This window comes from Triticum aestivum, chromosome 7A (assembly GCF_018294505.1).
Source record: "Triticum aestivum cultivar Chinese Spring chromosome 7A, IWGSC CS RefSeq v2.1, whole genome shotgun sequence".
Lineage (NCBI taxonomy): Eukaryota > Viridiplantae > Streptophyta > Magnoliopsida > Poales > Poaceae > Triticum > Triticum aestivum.
In genome coordinates, this window is record NC_057812.1 from 650137153 (window position 1) to 650147125 (window position 9973).

Here is a 9973-nt window from a genome sequence, read left to right on the forward strand (position 1 = left end):
AACTGAAACCAGGAACTGTTGATAAGCGTTTTTGATGGGCAAAGCTGGTTTTCTTTTTCTTCCTTTTTGTGGCCAACAAGCTGAGATAACTCCTTTGATACACAAACACAAGTTCATTTAAGCCAATTTGTCAACCATGTTAGTGGCTGCTGATGAAGATCTCGATGATCACTTGTGCAATGGCGGAGCTATGTTGGGGAAGGGGGCTGCCCCCTAGACTTTGATCAATTCCTGAAGAAATTTTTTTTAGGGAGCCTTAGATTGGACTTTTTTTTAGCATTTGCCCCCCCCCCCCAACATTGAAGATTTGTTGTTCCGCCCCCAGTGATCTTCGGCTAGCTCCGCCACTGCGCTTGTGCATGTAAATGTAGCTACCTTGTTTCGGCAGGTGCATGTGGAGTGTCACCCTCTGCGCCTCGGCCCATAGCTCACAGGCAGTAGCGCACGTGCTCACCCACAGTGTTGCCGTCTCCGCATTCCACTCGACTGTCGCCTCCATCCAATGATGCATGTTCTCGTTTGCACCTGCATTGCCGTCCTCCATCTTTGCCTTATCGCCGTCGTCATGGCACGACTAGGAGGAGACGGGAGCCGTGGAGGATAGAGTAGCGCTCAACTTCGCTGTCATCAACACCGAGCTCCTGCTCACACAATGTGTCTCGTTGCGACTCCACTTTCACATGTAGAGTGTGAGTAAACCACAATCAGACATCTCCCATTCTAGTTGCTACTACCCTCCCGATACCTATCACTCCTATGTCCTATCCAATGGCTGGACCCCGAGACAATGAGCGAAAAAGTGAAGAAAAGGGAAGAACAAAACCTACCAGCATCACTAGTTCTTCTAACACTGGGAATTGTTATCTCAAAAGATGTTTGGAAGGGAAGGGAGGTTGTGTAAATATGTAGGCTATAGCTGAAATTGAAAATTAGGTGCGGAGAGATATTCCAGTTGCAGGTTAAAAATCTGAATACTTTGAAACTATAACTTCACTTCTCATGAGAACTGTTTCTTTCACCAAAGTGTACATTCATCCGGTAAGGAGAAGAGTATTTGATTATTCTCTATGCATGCTCCTGCACATGCGTACTACAAAGTTGTGTGCAAGAGGCTAAGCTGTTCTCGTGGAAAAGCAGGCTAACGTGAAAGGAGTAAAGAAAAAGAATGTACATTTCTTGGAACTTTTTGTAAACCGATCAAGCAATCATAAATATCGATTTGTAAGAAAATGGACGTATGTTTCTTGGAACTTTCTGTATTCCGATCAAGCAACCACAAATATCGATCTGTAAGAAACCCAACTCTTTTGTGCAACCAATGGGGTTGTAATCGTGGTCATGTGCTGTCGTTGAGATGTGGTGGTCGCCCATTGTGTCTCCTTCATTGGTTGCCATCGACGAGATGCGACGACCTCGTAAAATCTGCAATGAGATGGCCACCTGTCTCCGTCCCGGGTTGTTCGTTGCTGCCATCTATGGGGTGTCTCTCGCGCGCCTCCAGCGCAGCATACCGTCGACAGGAAGTGGTAGTCGCGCTGTGATTAGATTTTGATTGTGTGAAGGTAATTGTGTGATACACACTGTAATCTTGGATACACACTGCCGACACTCTATTAGCTCTACAATACCTAACTCTGTATAATATTGTGTCTAGAAAGTAGTATTCAATGAGTCCTTTTCTTGGGGCTAGCCCTTTGAACATGCAATTCTCACTACTATGTGGTGCGCCACTGCTATATAGCAGTATATAGCAGTGGCGCACCAGATACATGTGCGCCATTAGTGTCCTCATTATTAATGGCGCACCAGACACATGGTGCGTCATTACTAGCAAATTTTATTTTTCCAAAACTATTAATGGCGCATCAGGGCACAATGCGTCATTACTAGCTCAAACTAGTAATGGCGCACCACATCCACGGTGCGCCACTACTGAGAATTATATATATATATATATATATATATATATATATATATATATATATATTGCAAAACTAATAATGGCGCACCCCTGGCAGGTGCGTCATTAGTAACCTCCTCCTCCTCACCTCATTTGCACCATAAATTCATCCAAATTAAGTGGTTAAATTACCTTTTTTTGATAGGTAAGTAACGGGAAAACTTTCTTTATGTTGTACATCTATTTTTTTCGCCCTCCAACAATGTGCACATACATTTTTATGGCCTAGCTAGATCTACGTATGTTTGTGGTGTTGCATATATGTTTGTGTTTGCAGGTACTGGTATTTGAAATGCGATAGTTGCCAATATTTTGCCGGAATGTTGATTCATTTCCGTTTCGGCGAGAATTTGGCACTATGCATTCTTTTTGGTCCTATTTTTAGGCAAAGTCATGCCAAATTTTTTCTTAGTTCTAAAATATCGTTTTGCTCTACCCCGCAGGCGACCATGGTCCGCACGATGACCGAAGGCATCGTGAATAGGTTTTTGAGCTCCGCGAAGGCCGAGATGCTTCAAAAGAACGAGACGGAAATAAGATGTCCGTGTCGAGGATGCAAGCTGAAGACCCTTATTACGGACCCGGATTCCGGGCAGGTGCGGGACCACCTGCTCTTGCGTGGTTTCATGGATGGCTATCGATGGCAAGGTGATGAAGATGAATATGAAGTCGTCCATGGGGCCGGGCAAGAAATGAGGAAGGGCAGCAATACAACCACCGCGGTGAGGGCGGGCGAGAAGACGAAGAATCTTCAGGACATGATCACGACGGTGATGCCGGACATGATGATGAGGAAGATCAAGACGAAGGGCATGATCATGAAGATGAAGATGTCGGAGCAGACAACGATGGACCATCGATGGGCTGGGTGCAGGACCCTCATATTCAAGAGCTACTTCTCAAGCAGACGGATAACACAAGAGCTGCTGCCCGAGAGAAAGTCAAGCTGGATCAACTGGAGATAGACACGGTTACTCCATTGTATGAAGGATGCATGCCCGAGGATACCCGCCTGAAAGTAACGCTCAGGGCTCTGTAGATGAAGGTAAAATACAAAATGACCGATGCATGCTTCGACGAGAACATGTCATTCTGGCACGAACGTCTTTCCAAGGGGAGCAAGTGCCCGACCAGTTTCGAGGAGGCGAAGAAAATCGTGTGTCCTATGGATTCACCGCACGTGAAATACCATGTGTGCATGAACAATTGCACCATTTATCGGGACGAGCACACAGAGTCTACCATATGTCCGGTGTGCGGCGTCATTCGATACAAGAAGAGAAAGAAAGCTCCTCGAAAAGTAGTGTGGTACTTTCCGATCACTCCTTGTCTGCAGCGGTATTTCGCGGACCCTAAGCTAGCAAAGCTCCTGCATTGGCACGCAGATAGGGAGGAGAAGAATCGAGAAGATGACGGAAATGATCCGGAGATAAATAAAAAAGACAAGATGCTGAGTCACCGTAAGGATGCGAGCCAGTGGCAAGCGTTGAACTTCGAACACCCAGAATTTGGGGACAATCCAAGGAACATCGTGCTGGGCACGAGCACCGATGGAGTCAATCCGTTTGGCAGCCACAGAAGCACACATAGCACCTGGCCTGTGTTTGGCAGCCAGAGAACCTTCCCCCTGGTTGTGCATGAAGAGGAAGTACATTCACATGAGTATGCTAATTGAAGGGCCGAAACAACCAAGTGACCACATCAATCTGTATCTAGGGCTGCTGAAAGAGGAGCTAGATACATTGTGGAAAACGTCAGCCAATACGTGGGACGCTGCAGAGATAGAATATTTCCCTATGAGAGCCGCACTGCTCACGACGGTGCACGACTATCTCGGTTACGGATATCTCGTTGGGCAGATGTTCCACGGATTTTCTGGATGCATCAGGTGCATGGATGACACAACGTATCGCCAACTAGATAGAGATCCCGGGTCTTCGAAAACCGTGTTCATGGGACATCGAAGGTGGCTTCACGATGATGACCCATGGAGAAAACGCAAGAATCTGTTCGACGGTGAAACCGAACCACGAAGACGCCCACGTACGAGGAGCGGCGAAGAAATAGACGAGCTGTTAAAAAATTGGAAAGATTGCCCACTACCGGGAAAGAAGCAAAAGGCGCCAGAGCCGGAAAACAAGCGAAAGGCACCAGAGCTGCTGCTGAAGGTATGGAAAATGAGGTCTGTTTTCTGGGACTTTCCATACTGGAAGATCCACCGTGTGCCTCACAGCCTTGATGTCATGCATATCACGAAGAACGTGTGCGAGATTTTGCTTGGTACCCTGCTCAACATGCCAGAGAGGACCAAAGATCGGCCGAAAGCAAGGGCAAACTTGAAATCAATGGGCATCAGGGAGGAGCTTCACACTAATGATGATGATGAGGCGAAGCAGGACACGGAAAGTCGTCGCAAAGGAAAAAATGCCAAGAAGACCGGAAATGACTACCCTCCCGCGTGCTTCACTCTAATTCAGGAGGAGATCGAGCAGTTTTCACCTACCTCGTAGGAGTAAAACTTCCTTACGGTTACGCGGGGAAAATAAGCAGATACCTAGACTCAGCGAAGCAGAAGTTGAGCGGGATGAAGTCTCACGACTGTCATGTGCTGATGACGCAGATACTTCCAGTTGCAATCCGTGGGATCATGGACGCACACGTCTCTGAAGCGCTATTTGGCCTATGCAACTTTTTCAACGTCATCTCTCGGAAGTTGGTTGGCGTGAGGCAACTCAGAAGGCTACAGGAAGAGGTCATGGTGATACTATGCGAGCTTGAGATGTACTTCCCACCCGCATTCTTCGATGTTATGGTGCATCAGCTAGTCCATATCATGGAGGATATCATCCAATTCGGGCCGACATTCCTGCACATCATGATGCCGTTCGAAAGGATGAATGGTGTCATCAAAGGATACGTTCGCAACATGTCACCTCCAGAGGGAAGTATAGCCAGGGGTTTTCTGACCGAAGAGTGCATCTCCTACTGCACGAATTATCTAGGCATCGAGAACCCCGTTGGTCTGCTCGTCAACAGGCACCTCGGCAGGCTTGCTGGATGGGGTCACCATGAGGGTCGCAGCGAAATGCATGTCGACTTTGAGGGTTGACTCACCGACTTTGAAAGAGCAAACCTAGTCGCGCTACAACACATAGACGTGGTTGATCCTTGGGTGGTAGAGCATAAAACCTTTATTGAGAAGACGTACAATGACCGAGGCCAACAGAGGACGGACGGAGATATAATCAAAGAGCACAACTCATGTTTCACGCGTTGGTTCAAGGAGAAGCTTATGTCGTACCCTTTACATGAGGATTCTTTCGCGGAAGAAAAACTCATATTTGCCTTGTCACAGGGCGCCGAGCACAACCTGATGACCTATGAGGCATACGATATCAACGGCTACACATTCTACACCGAGGACAAGGACATGAAGAGCGATGGTTATCAGAACTCCGGGGTGACGATGGAATCCTACACCGGTAACGACAACGACAGATACTATGGAAGGATCGAGGAGATCTGGGAGCTGAGCTATGATGGAGAGAAGGTCCCGATGTTCCGTGTCAGATGGGCCAAGAGCGTCATAAAAGAAGACCGGTATTTCACCACCATGGTTATACCCGAAGCCAAATCCAAGACCGCGGGCGCAAACGTCACCGCGAAAAATGAGCCATGGGTACTGGCTTCCCAAGTGGACCAATGCTTCTTCATTACCGACCAGTCAAAGCCCAGTCGTGTTGTCGTGAGGAGAGGCAAAAGGAAGATCATCGGAATGGATGGAGTCGCCAATGAGCAAGACTTCGACAAGTACGGCGACCCGAAGATGGAACATGACGACGACGATGAAGTGCCATACACCACAAGAAGAAGCAGGATCACCCTACCTAAAGGATGTTCGTTCAACAGAAGAACTCCATTTGCGAAAAAGAAGGGCAAGAAGATTGTGAAAAGATAGCTACCTAAGATCGATTGTATTTAAATCGCAGTCTTCATTTCTCGACTGTATTTCGACATTTTGAAATGATATTTCTTCTGTTCTAGTCCTTATGAATATTGAATTTGTTAATAATTTTTGAACTCATGAATATTTTTAAATTTCATGGGCACTTTTTGAATTCATGAATATTCTTCAAATTTGATGATATTTTTTCATATTCATAAATGTTTTACCAATTCACAAATGAATTCAACTAAAAATCAAAAAAAATATTGATGGTATTTTTAAATAACAAATTTGATGATATTTTCAAATAACAAATTTGATGATATTTTCAATTAAAAATAAAAAAACAAATTTGATGATATTTTCAAAAAAAAAACAAATTTGATGATATCTTCTGTTCTAGTCCTCATGAAAATATCAAATTTGATAAAAAAACAAATTATTAGATGCAGCAAAAATAATGAAAAAAAGTTACTAATGGCGCACTAGAGGAGGGTGCGCCATTTCTATCAGAAAAAAAGTTACTAATGGCGCACCAGAGGATGGTGCGCCATTGCTATCAGTGTTTTTTATGGCGCACCCCTAGATGGTGCGCCATTACTAACATTCCCCCGTCTAGCTGGATACCCCTTCGCCCGATACCCCTTCCCTCTCCCTCGCCAGATCCCCCTTCCCTCCCTTGCCACACCCGCTCTGACGACCCCCGCGCCCGCTCCACACCCGCTCCGGCTCCCCTGTTGGATAAGGCCGAGCCAGACCCCTGTGCAAACCCTAACACCTCCCCACTTCCCCTTCCCTCGCGCTGCTTCACCCGACAAGGTCGTCGCCGTCACCGCATCGTCCCCGTGACCACCATCATCCCCGTACCCCACCAAGGAGTGTAGGAGCTCTGCAGTGTTCTTTTACGTCATCTACGGCCACCCGTTCGAGCTCGACGACTCTGCATCGTGCGGATCGAGGTCTTCTTCCACCTCCGGCCACCGCGGCCTCACCGTCGATCTGCGTCACCTCATCAACCCCGGCCCCGCACGAGCTCGCCATCGTCTTCCTCTCGGTGAGCTGCATCGGTTCCCCTCCCCCCTTCGATTTCGTCGCCGTAGATGATCACACCATCGCGCCCCAGCTCCTGGTTGCCACCCCCCGTGGCCGTGCTCCCCTCGGCCCCTGGCCGCGCCCTGGCCCCGCCCAGGCGCGCTCACCGCACCGCACCACAATGTTCCTTCTTTTCTTCCTGATGTTGCTATTTCCATTGAAGTACTCACATGTGTTCAAGATGAGCTGCTGCTAGTTAGTTCCCCTTAGACTACATTCTAGATTGCATAGCATAACTCCAGAATTTTGTCATTGCACACCTGCGCATATATTTCTGTTGTGAGCATAACTCCAGAATTTATTTATCTGTGATTCGTATTGGGTTAAAAACTGGGGTGACTCTGGCTGTAAACTGAACTTGGTTCGGTTAAAAACTACACTGTCAAATCTGGACAGAAAGCTTATATCTGAAAAATGAGTTAGCTAGGCTCAGAATTTTGAGTTGGCCCCTTTACATAAGTTTTAGATAAAGTTTCAAAGTTTCTTTAGAGTATTTATTTGTGTCGTTTGGATGTACGGTTTGAGAGTAGCTATCAGTTTAGTTTGCTGTCCCGAAATATATGTTCCTGGCTACAGTATTTTGAGGTGGTATTAAAATAAAGTTACAACATGAAAATTTTAGAGGCTGTTCTGTAGATACTTAAAACACATATCACTTGTCAGGTTTCGTTCGGTATATTAAATCCTATGAAATTATCAAAGTGGGCTGTACTATGTTGGACATAATTTTATGTTTGGACTTGGGTGAATGTAACCTGACTTATACTCTCAGATTTTGTCATAGTTGATGGTGTGAGGACTTATAATGTGATAAAGTATATACGTTGTTGCAACACCTCCATATGAAAGTAGAGGCACATTGTGGTGCTAGTTTGCTGGGTTTTGTCTCCGACCATCGTGTCGTGATGATTTTGCAGGTACCCTGAGAGGCCCTTGAGTTTGCCAGAATGTCGATTAACTTCCGTTCCGGCAAATTCGGGTACTCCATATGTCCTATTTTCAGCAAAGGTCATGCTGAAATTTTCGTGAATTTTAGCATGACTTTGCTAAAAATAGGACATATGGGGTACTTGCGACTAATTTATGGGCCGGAGTATCTTAGTACTTTATTAAGTAGGATCAACTGCATCTTGTGTTATGCATGGGCCTCAGCATCGACAAACCCTAAATGATAAAACCTTGGCTTTTAGGGTGCCTCGGTGTCGATAAAAACCTAAATGATGAAAGCTTAGGCTTTTAGGGTGCCTCAATGTCGACAAACCCTAAATGATAAAAGCTTAGCTTTTAGGATGCCTCGGTGTCGACAAACCCTAAATGACGAGACCATGATCTTGTTCCTTGACAATAACCAACTTTTTGACCAATTTTTTTCTATTTAGAGCGAAACATGGCCCACGATGATGAGGCCGACGGTTCGGGCAAGGCATTCTGGGAGCTGTCCCAGGAGATGGAGGAAGAACCTCACCGCTATGAGGACGCCGCGAAAGACACCGATCCCGACTACACAACCCCTAGTGGCGTCGGGGATGACACCATTGATGGTGCCGCCGAGGATGCCACCACTGATGATGGCGGCGCACGCACAGATGCAGCCAACCGAAGAGGCAACGGAAGGACCGGCGCCTGAACGTGCTCGGCACCGTCAAGTAGGAATTTACTAAAGTGCCCTTCGAGGGGCATCCAACGACGCCCAAAGAAATAGTCAAGGGGTACGCGGGACAGCTCGGGTGCATTCTCCGGAGCACCGTCTCGATCAACACCGAGAACCTAAGGCATCGTGACCAAGGGAATTTGCGCAACCTCATCTTCACGAAGCTGCACGAACGATACAAGTTCCCTGGTGACTTCGCAAACACACGCCTCTTAGGGAATAAAGTGAACAGTGCCGCCCTCACGAAGATGAGCACGGCCCTGGCTACTTGGAGAGCCTCGGTGAAGAGCATGATTGAAAAAGGTGATAGTTATGAGAAGATCAAGGAGAAAAATCCTTCGATCAGCGAAGATGGCTACCGGGAGTTCAAGATCAAGTGCGAGAGCAACACATCTGCAGAATCAAGTCAGTGGGGGAAAGAGATGCGGGACTTGAACTTAGGGGTCCACAAACTCGGTCTTGGTTGTTATAGAGTGGCAGAACCTATATGGGACAAGGAGGACGCGGAGCGTGCCGAGCAAGGCCTACCGCCCCTCTTCGAGAAATACCGTGACAAGCAGACCAGGAACTATGTCAGGGCCCAGTACAAGATTGACCCGGTAACCAACGAGCTTACCACGGATCCAAAGACCAAGGCGCTTTAGCGTGTTCTGGTAAGGAATACACTCCCACGTAATTAGCTCCATATGGTTGCATTCTAATTAATGAAGCCAAATTTCTAAATGGTTCACATTCCTTCCGCAGGACACTGAAAGCAGTAGCGCGGGGCCGTCTTAGAGATCCCCTTTCGACACCCCTTTAAATAGGGCGTTGAACGTAATGAAAAACAAGGATAAGCTCAGTAAGCTGACATCAGCTAGTCATGTGGCCGGCAAAGGCTTGTCCACGAAATGGTCGGAGTACTATACCGCTGGGCAAAAGGACAGAAAGACCAGCTCGGAAAGCCAGGAGCACGAGGTTCAACAACTCAAGGCACAAGTGGCGCAGATTCCGGAGATCGTCGAAGAGCAAGTGCGAGACCAACTGGGAGCGATGATCACCGCCATTATGCCTACCTTGGTTTCTGGGCTACAGGCGTGGATTGTAGGCGGCCAACAGGGGCCGCCCCCGATTCCCAGCTTCACGGGCAGCAACTCACGCAACGCGCTGGCTGTGCCATTGGTGTCTCCGGCGGAGGCGGCATTGGTGTCTCCCGCGGCGGCGCCGGCATTGCAGCTTAATACACCCGGGTGTGGGAAGAATACGCCGGCCGGCACCTCGGCAGCAAGCGGCCCCTCCGTCACTTGCACGCCCGCCGTTGGTGGTGCTTTGACATTAGCCGAGC